Consider the following 12,577-nt stretch of genomic DNA (forward strand, 5'->3'; position numbering starts at 1 on the left):
CATGCGAATGAGAAAACGAACACGTAGCAATCTGAGTCCTTTTGAGATTTTGTTTGGTGCTCCACCTCATGTAGGCACCGAAGCACCAAGAGCTCCTCTTCCATCCACCGCACTATGCAAACATGAAATGTTAACATATTTTGCACAACTCTCCTCTGCTTTATCTAACATAAGAAAACAGGTGTCTGCAGCCCTTCCACAACCAGCAACAGGACCGCTACACAAGCTGCAGCCTGGTGATTTCGTGGTGGTCAAGGACTTCAGGAGGAAAAGCTGGAAAGCCAAACGCTGGCAGGGCCCATTCCAGATCCTACTCGTCACTCACACAGCAGTCAAAGTAGCTGAACGTGCCACTTGGGTGCACGCAACTCACTGCAAAAGGGTTCCACCTCCTGCTGAGACGACTACAACTCCTCCTGCTCCTGCACATGCCAGTGTGACGAAATAGGAGGCCTCTACCAGTGACACACTGCTCTGTGTCACCATCGAGGGATCTACGTGACGTGCAGTCACCAACGCGGGTGAAGCAAGTGACCTTCGAGGGAGCTATCCATTTGGCACCACACCCAAAAATACACTTATAGTTGCATACACACATTTAGAATCTAAAGAGTGGTAAAACAGTGTCTCTGACAGTTTTGTGGAAACCTCACGGTGTCAACGTAAGCAAAACTGATCACACAAACCAGTTGCTCGGGTGAATTCCATACAAACTGGTTGGCTGTTAGCACTCTCTCTCATCATGGAACGACATCGACCATGGAATCCGTTCCGCCGCTCTGGTGGCACTCGTGTAACATTATGTGTAATATTTTTGGTTTCATTCTTTGTTGTTCTGCCTTATATTTTGATGCATGTACATCACATTCGTAACCCTCCTTACAACTCAACCGACACAGACCGACCTGACAATATAACAACCACGATTGGCTGTAGTACAATGAGCTCCTCCTTGGATCCTGACCCATTGTCCTGGGCAGACACCTCTGTCAACTACTTTCTTCCCCCGCTCCTGAGACATTCCTCAAACCCCCTCTTACAGACTCAATATACATTCAAGGACCACACTCCTTGGTTTAACACTTCCTAAGTAAACACACTGTGACACATAATATCCAGCACTTGGAATGCTTTAAAACTTAAAGTTCCTCACAATTCCCCCCTAACTCACTCTTCAGGGTGAGTTTATTAAACAGTTGTATCTATCAATGCATCATCTACTCATAACTGGTTGCCCTGTATATTTGTTTCACTAAGTGTTAATTAATCTCTGCAGGAGTCCACTTGATCATCTGCATTAACATATCATGAGGCAAATACATTTAAAAGCATTTCAAACAGTTCAGGGAAAAGGATCATTCCTTACACATAGGTGTCATCATGATGTGTAAACAGAATAGGTATTACAATTGACATGTTAAAAACAGTGGACAACACATTGTGCCTCTAAGGCCACATAGTTCTCGGTGTTTCATCGTCGTCCAACGGTGGTGAATTTAGTCTGACTTGCTGACGGTCAGACATGTCCATCCACACCATTCCTGGGCCTCGTACCAGAATGTGGAACCTTGTCCTTAAACAACTCAGATTGTGTGGGAGACAGAAACAGAGACAACGGCAGTATTTCTTCCAATAAACTCTCATTCAAATACATGTGCTCTGTGGGTGAGTGGTGTTTGTCTAATTTCCAATGTGTGTATTGCATGTACAAGTTTGTCATCTAAAGAATCTAAGTTAACTCACCCTCTGTGTTGTAATGTGTGTTATCGTCGTTGGTCCATCACCAGGGTCCACTCCGCCGCCTGCTGCCCCTCCCCCGTCTGATGGCTGATTGTCGATCCCTCACACCACTCTGTCCATAGAGAATGAGCAGTCTCTTCTCCAATGTCCAAGCTGCCAGAGTTATGGCAACCAAAGTCTTCAGTTTGTGTGTGTCAAAGTCTCAAAGTCTCTGCCCCGTCTTTCAGCTTCCTCTCATGGCCTGATACATTGTCAGCTGGGCATCCTTGTGTCTGTGCTGACGAAACTTCTTTGTTCATGTTACACAACTCTCTTGTGTGATGTTTTCCAGGCTCATGGATGGCGGAAAGCCTTCAGTCAGGGCTGACACTGTAGATCTTGAATGAGTCTCATTTGTCTTCATCCTCGAGTGTTGAGTGGTGGGTGTCATTCATGATGTTTGTGCCTGGGGAGCGTACGGCAGCGAAGCGGAATCCCCAGATCAGGATCCACCCAACCATGTACCTCAACTAAAAACAAACAAAACAGAACAAGAACTACCCAAAGTTCAGCAGTAAATGTTAGAATACATCTTCGCTAATCTATAGTTGGGTACAACGTTGTCTCATTTAGAGACATAATTTACAATCCAATTCTTAGATGTGTGTGTGTGTGACCCCCCTTTCTGCTCCTGCATTCCTTTCTCTCCACATATCATATGCTTTCCAGTCCACTTTAAACATTTCTTTCTTTCCCTCTTGGACATCATTTCATTTTTATCTGCTTCACCTTTTTCTCTGCTCCAAACACACTCCAAGTTGATCCAATTTTTTCATAGGCCAAAACTGCCTTTTTCAGGAAACCCCAATTTGATCCATTCTTCCAATTATTTGGCAGTCTGATTATCTCAGTCCCACATTTATTAAGCCATTCATTCAGATGTTGAAATATTGTGTTGGCTAAGCCCTAAAATTGATAAATCAAAAAAACAACTGAAAATTCAAAAATTAAGAAATCACTCTAGAATCACTCTATTGCAGGGGTGGGCAATTATTTTTTCCATGGGGCCGCATGAGAAACAGAAAATATTGTGGAGGGCCAGGACAAAAGGCTGAACTCAATTCTGCATAATATTAATTATATTTCTTTATAAAAGCAGTATATAGCATTGTTTTGACAAGCTGGTAAGACTGGTAAGAGTACTGCATGTTATGATTAAGCAAAAAAAAAGCGAGGTTGCCTTACAAAAAATGAGGCAACCAGAAACACCAAAACAAACAAAATGTGAACATTTTTACCATTTGTGACTCATTATATTAGTGATCATTTTCAGGCACATTCACCCCAAAACACATTTCGAGTTCCATATACTGTTGGAAAGAGGTTCTTAGCTTTCTAAAGACAACACAATACACAGGAAACCTCACCCGGCCCGGACACGGAAAGGATTGACAGATTGTCACTGAACTGTGATTTTGAGGCCTCCAAAGAAAGTGTCCCAGTTCACTGCTAGTTGGTGCCTTTACATGCCAGCATTTCTAGTCTTTTATCCCACGGACAAATACGAGTAACTGGGCTGTGTCACGGACATCGCAGCTCTCGTCCAAAGCCAAGGGGAAAAAGTCAAAACTTGCCACTTCACGTTGCAGCTGAAGCTCCAGATTCCCTGCAATGTCCTCGATCCTTCTCGTCACGGTTCGCCTGGATAGCGGGACTTTCTCAAATGGTTTTTTTTTTTCAGGGCATATTAGTGCTGCAGAGTCCACCAAGCACTCTTTCACAAACTCCCCCTCCGAGAATGGCTTACTGTTTTTAGCGATTTTGTGGGATATCACAAAGCTGGTCTTGGTTGCTGCATCCCTGGATGTGTGAAGCTTGGTAAAAAAACCTTGCTGCTTTTGTAGCTTAGCTAGCAAAACTTCCGATGTCCCTGCCTTTTCAGCATCAGTCAAGCTTTTGTATTTCTCTGCGTGCTTCGTCTCGTAATGTCGACTCAAATTGAAATCCTTAAACACGGCGATCTGCTTTCCGCAAACTAAACACACGGCTTTACCTCCGACTTCAGTAGCATAGCAGTCCATTTTTTGTTGAAAACCCTGCATTCGGCGTCTACCTTTCTTTTTTCTTTTTTTCCAATCAACCTCACACGGGCCGATGAGAGTCAACCAAAGGGCTGTATGTGACCCTCGGACCGTACAATGCCCAGCCCTGCTCTATTGTAATTTCCTTTCTGATCCACTGGATAACATACTTTTTGTAGTTCTATGTAATTGCCCCTAGGGTTTCTGGGTAATGGAGTTTTCTGTAATTATCAAGCAATTACTCCTCCTGTCCGCTAGTTGGCGGAGTTGTTTCTTTTCTTCTTCTACGTTTTTGGAAAGACATGTGCTTTGTAGCTAACACAACAGGCTAGGCTAGGCTAATGGCGACCACATGGCTGCAGCTAGCAGAAAAGCTAGGCTAAACAAACCTCTTCTGGGATGCTATCCCAAGAGGCCATGCTGCCTCGAGCATGAATTTGTGCTAAGACAACAGGCCATGCTATCACAAACATGAGCCTGCAGCTCACACAAAAGGCTATGTCAACCTCCTCCAATTAATTACGCTATCAATTGTTCTTTTACTTCAATAGCCTGCCAAATCCACACTCTTTATTTAACTAGACCGGGTCTTGGCCTTTCACCAACGTACTGGTTATTTCTCATAATCTCCTCTTTTATCTAAATATATAAGGTTAGACACCAGAGCCTGCAGCCTCCAGTTCAACCAATTAATTCACGTCTTACTCAATCACCATGTATTCTACTCTATATTGTCTAAGCTACACTGTAGCCTCATTTCTAATACAATACTCTCTCTTACCACGTGATGTAACCAACACAGCGACACTCTCTGAGAATACAACACCAGCTAACCACTCTTCCACAATCAGTATTCTCTCCCATCACGGGTGGAGAATAGCGTTAGCGTGACTTCGCTCTGAAAAAAAAAACACGACACTAAACTACAAAGTCCCCAATGTACTTTCCCCTTTTCCACCCCGGAATTCAGTCTCCTTAGACTCAAGTCAAAACCAGCGAACCACTCTCCGAGAATCACTCCCCCCCCCTTGCGGGCAGAGTTACGGCGAATCCTTGTTGGCTTAGCTTCGCTAGTCTCAGCCAATATTTCGTCTGTTACTAATTTACGTTAGTTAGGCTAATGTACGTTCCCACCCGTACATTAGCCCCCGTATTGTGAAACACAGAACGCCAGTATAGGACTACTCAGAGATCGTCATCTGTTGAGCGTAATCTATCCGCAATTCACTGTTAATCGTTTAATCAATCGGTGCTTTTAGCCCTGGTAGCTTTACTCAGCAATCGCTCCGTTCTCTGACGGAGGTCCCAGTATATTTTCTCTCGTACAGCTCGGTGTCTGGACGGTATTTACAGACATAATATCACACTCAAATAGTTGACGGTCGCCTCGATACAGATTTTCTCGTCACAGCTAGGTGTCTGGACGGTATTTACAAACATGCATCACACTCAAATTTGTAATCAGTCTGTAAATGTGCTTCCGTACCAATACAGTTCCATCACTTTAGATTTCAAGTTAATATACTTTACCAGCCTCCTGCAGCTTCTCCCCGCGGCCAGCTCTGAGAGACGCAGATTGTCGGACACCTCTGCGAAAAGTGTCCACCAATCCACGTCCCCTCAGCCCTCTCCCAGTTCACCCGAGAAATCACGTCGAGGTCACCAAATTGTAATGTTCAGAAATTTCTCAAACAGAGGGGAAGAAGGCCATAGAGGAGAAGAAGGCCACTGAGGAGAAGAAGCAGCAGCCCCCCCCTTTGCACTCTTTTTTTCCATCAGCAAGCAGGGCAGGAGTCAGCAGGTCCAGGTCAAAATCAAAAGTATTTAATATTGTTAACAGAAGCCAAAACAATCACAAACCAAATTACACTATTGATAGTAAAATATTTCAAGAAATATGAGACCTCGTTCACACCACAGGACAGATTGATGTATCTGCCCCATGGTACGAAGGAAGTCTGATTCTCTCGGGGGACAAACAGCTCCTTTGTCCCCCCAAAGTTACATTCCTCAGCCTATCGATCAGCTCCACGATTGGCTGAAGTCCAATGAGCTCCTCCTTGGATCCTGACCCATTGTCCTGGTCAGACACCTCTGTCAACTACTTTCTTCCCCCGCTCCTGAGACATTCCTCAAACCCCCTCTTACAGACTCAATATACATTCAATGACCACACTCCTTGGTTTAACAAGGATTACTTGATCAGATCCTGTGAAAATTATGCATGAAGAGTGAAAATTGTGGAGTCAGTGGCAAAAGACAAATATTTTCTTCACAAGAATCTCAAACGCCTCTTCACTCTAGCGGTGACATCACGCACTCTAAGCTGCGCACACCCATTATAAAAGCAGAAAAGGACTGAAAAAAATCATAAAAGCAAAATTGCTACAATTCAAAAAGTGTAAAAGATATCAAAATGATTATAAAATACAATCATTGATCAGGATTTTTTCAACATTTGAAAGTTTAAATGGTGTCTCTAGCTGAAAGTATGAGGACGTAGAAGGATTTGAAAGTTGAAAAAGTGTAAGAGGATTTGAAAATTTTCTCTATAGACATCCCATTAAATTTTTTTTGCAAAAACCTTAATAATTCAAAAAGTTTAAAGGTTAGAAATATGAAGAGACATACGCCAACATGTCCTTGAAGAGCTGAACATTTTGATAGTTGAACAGTTTCTGTAGCTTAAAAAATGTGGAAGGAGAAGAGTGCCAAAATACGTACGGAAGAAATAGTTGAAGAATAAAGATTAGAAGAATGCTGAATCAGCATTCCAACAACTAGAAAATGCATTTCCTGCTGAAAATGCGTTGGAATGCTGAAAGCTGAAAAAAACATTGCTGAAAATCTGGAAATTTCAAATGACTAAAAAAATGTTTATGCCTAAAACCAAATAACTGCCATGTTGAAAAACCTGGTAGTTGAAATTTAAAACAGAATTGGAGAATTGGCAGAAAAATCTAAAGAAGCTAAGAGCTGAAATACATTGTAGGAGAAGCTGGAAGATAAACTGTTGAACTGTAGAAGTTGTTGTAGTAGTAGATGTAGTAGTTGTAACAAGAGTAATACTTTCAGCAGCTGAAGTTATAGTTGTGGTAGTAGTAGCAGCAGCAGCAGTAGTAGTACCAAGTGCAGGAGTAATAGTAGCAGTATTAGAACCAGGAGTTGCAGTACTAACAGTAGTAGTAGCAGCAGTAGTTGTATATCAACAGTAGTAGTAGCAGCAGCAGCAGCAGCAGGTGTAGTCATAAAAGCAGTAGTAGTTTCAATGTTGATGCAAGTATCAAGCAGACAGTGATGTCATTACAAATATGTTTTATTTGTTTACATTTAATATAATTTAAGTGAATTTTATACTGTAAATTGAAAAAAAAGAAAAAGAAACTGTCTCTGCAAAAAGCCTTAAGGTTTTCCCCAAAGATCTCAGAACATAAAGGCACTCTGGCTAACCACAAGGAAACTTAAAGGACCTTCTGGCTACACTTTGGTGGTCAATGCACTAACAAATGCATATAGCAAAAGGAGAGATTTAAAAACAAAAACAAGTGAGTTTTAAGACAGAAGTGAAATCAACATTCTATCCCCATGGGAATTAAATAAAATCCATAGTGCCTTAACAGTAATTGTTTTCAAATAGATGTATAAGGCAGACAGGGCACAAGATTATATGAATTAGTATCAGTAGTGTGTGTGCTGTTTGTTGAATCTGTCTGTTCTTAACACAAACCAAACTGTCAACAGAGGTCAGTGTGATAATATAAAGAGCTGAAACATTATGACCTTTGACCTGTCTAGTAGCTGTAGAAGCACTTTTTTTTTGTGGTCAAAAAGAGATATTGTACTGAGGAAGTAACAAAAATTGTTATCTTCACAGCTTGTTTAGGGAGGAGCTTGATGTTGGACAAAGGAGGAACTGTCACTGTGACAGTGATGACTGACTGATGACGGATCTGCAGCAGTTTGGTTCCCTGCAGCTGTACACCTGATCACTTGCTTAAGGATCAACTGCAGTTAGTTTCTACTGAACTGAACTGTTCACAGCAATGGATGCACAGATGGTGATGTGGAGGAAGGAGGACAGAGCTGGTCCTGAAAAGAGAAAACAGAAAGTTATTGTAATAAACTGAAGACTGAAACAAAACATGTTAAAAAGAACACAATTCACAATAATCAAATACCTTAAATTCTGCTGCAGGGCAGGACAACATGTATGTCCAGTGCCATTTCACACAGAGAAGTTTAGGAGGGCAGCATGATGTTCAGCTTCTGTTATGTATTTAGATCTCTGTGTAGTCCTGAGTGTCTTCACTGTGAAATGGAGGGATCACTGAGGAGGAAGACCTGAAGGAAGAAGTTGATATAAATTACAATGTTATACTAGCTGTAACATCAGTGTCATTTAAACTGTTGCATTAATACAAAGGGAATAAATGAATGAACACACAATTTAAGCAAAACATTGTAAATCAAATATGAAATAAGACAACTATACCTTATGCTTTGTTGTGAAGAAACCTTGACACTGGCAGGGAGAACACGTGTCTCTGTGGTCCAGCAGTGGTGGGTCCACTGTTGATGAACAGTTAAGATGGTGCTACAGCATCTGGTCTGTGATGGCATGATGTCTTGGTTGTTATGAGCTGATCCAGTATCTCAGAGCCAGATAGAAGGTGAGGCAAAGGCAGGCAGGTGTTTTCTCAATATCTGCTTTGAAGACAGACTGGGACAAGCAGGAAGTAAAATGACAGAAAACTTAAATGAGTAACAGTCTCTAGCAAGGTCACCTGCCCTGCTAGAGTGTGAAATTGATTGTAATGGAAATGTGGGGTTTCAGCTGGTCGGTATCATTACACCAGAAAGTATGTGTTACATCTAGAACACATACTTTCTGATGTATGTCTGCTTCAGTAAATGTTAGCAGCTGTGTACAATGCTATATACAGCTGCTGAAAGAGTTTTGGCCTGTGCATTTATTAACCCTAACCCACCCTGATAAATGCACAGGCCAAAATGTGTTGGAAATATAGCTCAAAACAATATGGTTACCTGGAAAGAATATTACCCATAATATTGTCCAATACTGTGAAAAGATGATTACCAAACAAAATTCCATTCAACTTACTAAATAAAGTCCAACATGTCTTGTGACTGCATAATTAGGTTTCTTTTACGTGAACATTACTCTTGATAAATGAAATATCTGCAAGTCTGTTATATTATATACATCATTCTCAGTAAACAGAGTCATCACAATATACTCTTTTTGAATTTATCATTATCTTTCAATAATTTTTTCATCAGAATGTGTCATTAATACATATATATCACTAACTTTTGTTCATCTCGATTAGTCTATACTTCATTGAGTTGTTTTATTAACACACTGTTATGCTGTATTATTTATACACTACATTATAATAAACTATTTTCTTAATCTCTGCACTGAAAATATTAGTTTAAGTTTAGTTACAGGTACTTTGCATTTTTCTTGATCTTTAAAACTCAGCTGATACCTTTATGGACTGTTAGAGGACATGACACAGTAGACAGGGTTGTGATAACTGTAATACGTTTTCATCACACCAGAGTGGAGACAATGTTGTGGTTGAGAGATAAAAATGAGGTCCAGCAGTGTGTTCTTCTCTGTGGTTGCAGCAGTGATAACTTGTGCATATCCCCTGGACTGAAAGAGCTCAAGTATTGGCTTACTTGTGTTGGATAAGAGATTCTCGTTGAAATCACCACAGACAATGATGGGGTGACAGTCCATGATCTTCAATGAGTCCAGAAGGCTTCCCAGGTTTGACAGGAATGATGTCACACTGTAGTCTGGTGTTCTGTACACAGCTGCAATCAGTGCACTCACTGGGGCTTCAACCTTCAGAGCCACAAACTCAAGATCAGTTACATTATGTATGTACTGTTTTTCACGCACTTGAATGTGGCTTTTCACATAAACAGCAACTCCACCACCACGTCTGTTGGCCATTTATGGAACATTTGTGTAGGACAGGTGTCTGTTGCGTTTGAACATATTGTAGCCCTCTAAATGGAGACTGTCTGCAACAAAGGAGCCTTGAAGGTGAGTTTCTGTGAGACACAAAACATCTGCGAAACACAGTTCATGATGGCTCCTGATGTCATTGACATGAGATGGCAAACCTTCTGTGTTATGGTGAACAATGGTCAGTGTGTCATGTCTGCTCGATGTCTGTTGGATTTGAAGAAGAGCCATCATGTCATCCAATCTGACTTGTCCCATGGTCTGTAGGGATCCAGTGATTTCTGGGTTGTGTTGAAAGATCGTAGAAAAGTATGAAAGTATAAAAGTATAACTGTTATAACCTGTAACCTTTTTGAATCAACGTATAACCATTGAACCTATAAACCTTTTAATTTTTTATAGAAGTGATTAAACCTATAACTTGCTTTACTTTTTGATATATATGATTAAACATATAAACTGCATATGTGCCTTATATAAAGTAGTCGCTCTAAACTTCTACACTATTTCCTCGTCTGAACAGGATCAAACCAGTTACCTTCTGTGTCTGACTTAAAGAGAGGAGGCTTCATGTGAGCCTGAAGGAGATGCCAGCTTTTTGGCAGCATAAAAAGGAGCAGAGAATCTGTGAGTTTGGGCTTTTTTCCCCCAACTAGACTTAGGGATATTATCCCTCAGAGAGTGAGGGCTTTTTTCCCCCAACTAAACTTAGTGGTCTTATCCCCCTTAGAATAGAGGACAAGAAGACCCTTTTACTGTCTTACCCTCTTAGAAGTGGGGGCAGAAGACACTTATGCTATCTTACCCACTTAGAAAAAAAAGAAGAAAAAACTCACAGACAGAGCAAACGGAGAGAGCCTGCAAAACTCCAGAAAAAACATGCAGAGACAGCAGAGCAGAGTGAAGAGAAAGGGGGGAGATTTCTAGGATAGAGACTAGATATACCTTATAGCAAAATCAGTGAAAACTGATAAAGAGGTGAACTCCTTATAGTAGGAGTGTTAGAATTAGTTAGTATTGTAGCACTATGACTGTTTCATTGAATTGAAATTGTTGAATGTGATTTTTGTGTGAAAAACTTAAATAAAAATACAGCCTTACATTTTGTAAGTGTCTGAAGCAAACAAAGTATTCTGGTCCTTTAAATAATTTCACCCTCTTCCCTGTCCGTTGATGGTGTGATCAGAAGTGACGACTGAACCATGCAGAGGAGCTTGAGGTAAGTACCCTGAATGAAGACTTGGCAGTGTTAGTCATAAAATGGTGAGAATGTTCACAATAGTAAAGTACAGACGAAGTACATAACTATTACATACAGGGTGCTAGGGTTGCATCCCATTGAGAACCCCTAGGGCATTAGCCGTAAATGAATTTCAAGAAGACAATTAATCCGAAATCCTAACGATTTAGCTACGGGGTGAGATAAAAGGCCGAAGGTTTTGTTCCAACACCTCAAAAAGGAACGTATAACCTAGCAGGTGGGACAGCCGACGGAGTGACCACCGTGTCAGGTGCAAACGACTTCCCCGCTTAGAAACGGGGCAGGCCCGCTTCACGCTACAGTTGGCATATATCTTACTCTCATCCAGATCCAGCATGTGCAGTCCACTGAGAGAGGTCACTTTACTGACAGCTACATAAGCCATTCCAGGTTCAAAATGTGTTTTAGTGAGACTACAGCTGATGTCCTTGTCATACCTTGAACTTTGTGTATTGTACAAGCAAAGGCAAGTCTAAAAGGAAACTGTCTGCGTACCACTCCTTTCTGTTTCAGATTGTCCTCTGCTCTCTCTACATACACTAGATCATCAGGTCTGCCTGGTGCTCTATTACGGTAATTCCTTCCAGCGGTTTCATCATCCATCTTGAGTCCAAGCATAGTGACATGTGCAACACCACTTTGTTCTGAGGTTATTACCCTGACTAATGTAGCGAACAATCTATTCACCAATCCTTGAGACACATCTATGTTTCTGGTGAGCATGACTCAAGCACCTTCAGCTACATGCAGTGTATCTGGTAACTCACTTCTGTTTCCTTTATATGGTTTGGTTTGTCACGCCATTCTTCCAGTTCGTGGGTCCTTCTTGTAGTCATCTGCATCGATCTTGGTGATATGAGAATGGAGCAGAGCTAATGTTGCTGAGTTGTGTGAATCAACCTGTTTACTAGCTGCAAAGATGTGCAGTACATCAGTTGGACAAAGTTCTGGTTCAGTGATGGTCTGTGACAACAAAGCTCTGTCTGCTTCAGACAACTCATCTGACTTTCCTTTCACACGTATCCGGTTCAACATCTCTGCAAAGTTAACATCATCCTTCTGACGCATAATCTCAGTTAGAGTGATCATCTGAAAGTGTTCCTGTCACACTGGTGGTAGCTGATAAAAGTCTCCTACAGCTAATACTGACATTCCTCCAAAGGGTCTGTGACTGCCTTTGATCTGTTTCAGTATCGCATCCACATAAGCAAACAGGGGCTTTGACACCATGGACACTTCATCAATGATGATGATTTCAGCATTTAAAAGTTCTGATTGGACTTCATCCAGTTTGTTGCCAAGTCCTTGAAATGGAGGTTTCAGACTTCACGGTAGCTTGAGCAGAGAATGCAGTGTTGTACCTGATATATTAAATGCTGCCGTTCCAGTGTAAGCAGTCAACAGGACAGTGGGGTTTGATATGTCAGCCTCCTCAGAATGTCTCGGAAGTTTGCACAGTATCTTAGATGCCTCTGAGTAGATGCATTTAATGAGATGTGACTTTCCTGTTCC

Source organism: Cebidichthys violaceus, unplaced genomic scaffold (genome assembly GCF_023349555.1).
Source record: "Cebidichthys violaceus isolate CVI_PGR_0920_01 unplaced genomic scaffold, fCebVio1.0.p SCAF_14, whole genome shotgun sequence".
Taxonomy (NCBI): domain Eukaryota; kingdom Metazoa; phylum Chordata; class Actinopteri; order Perciformes; family Stichaeidae; genus Cebidichthys; species Cebidichthys violaceus.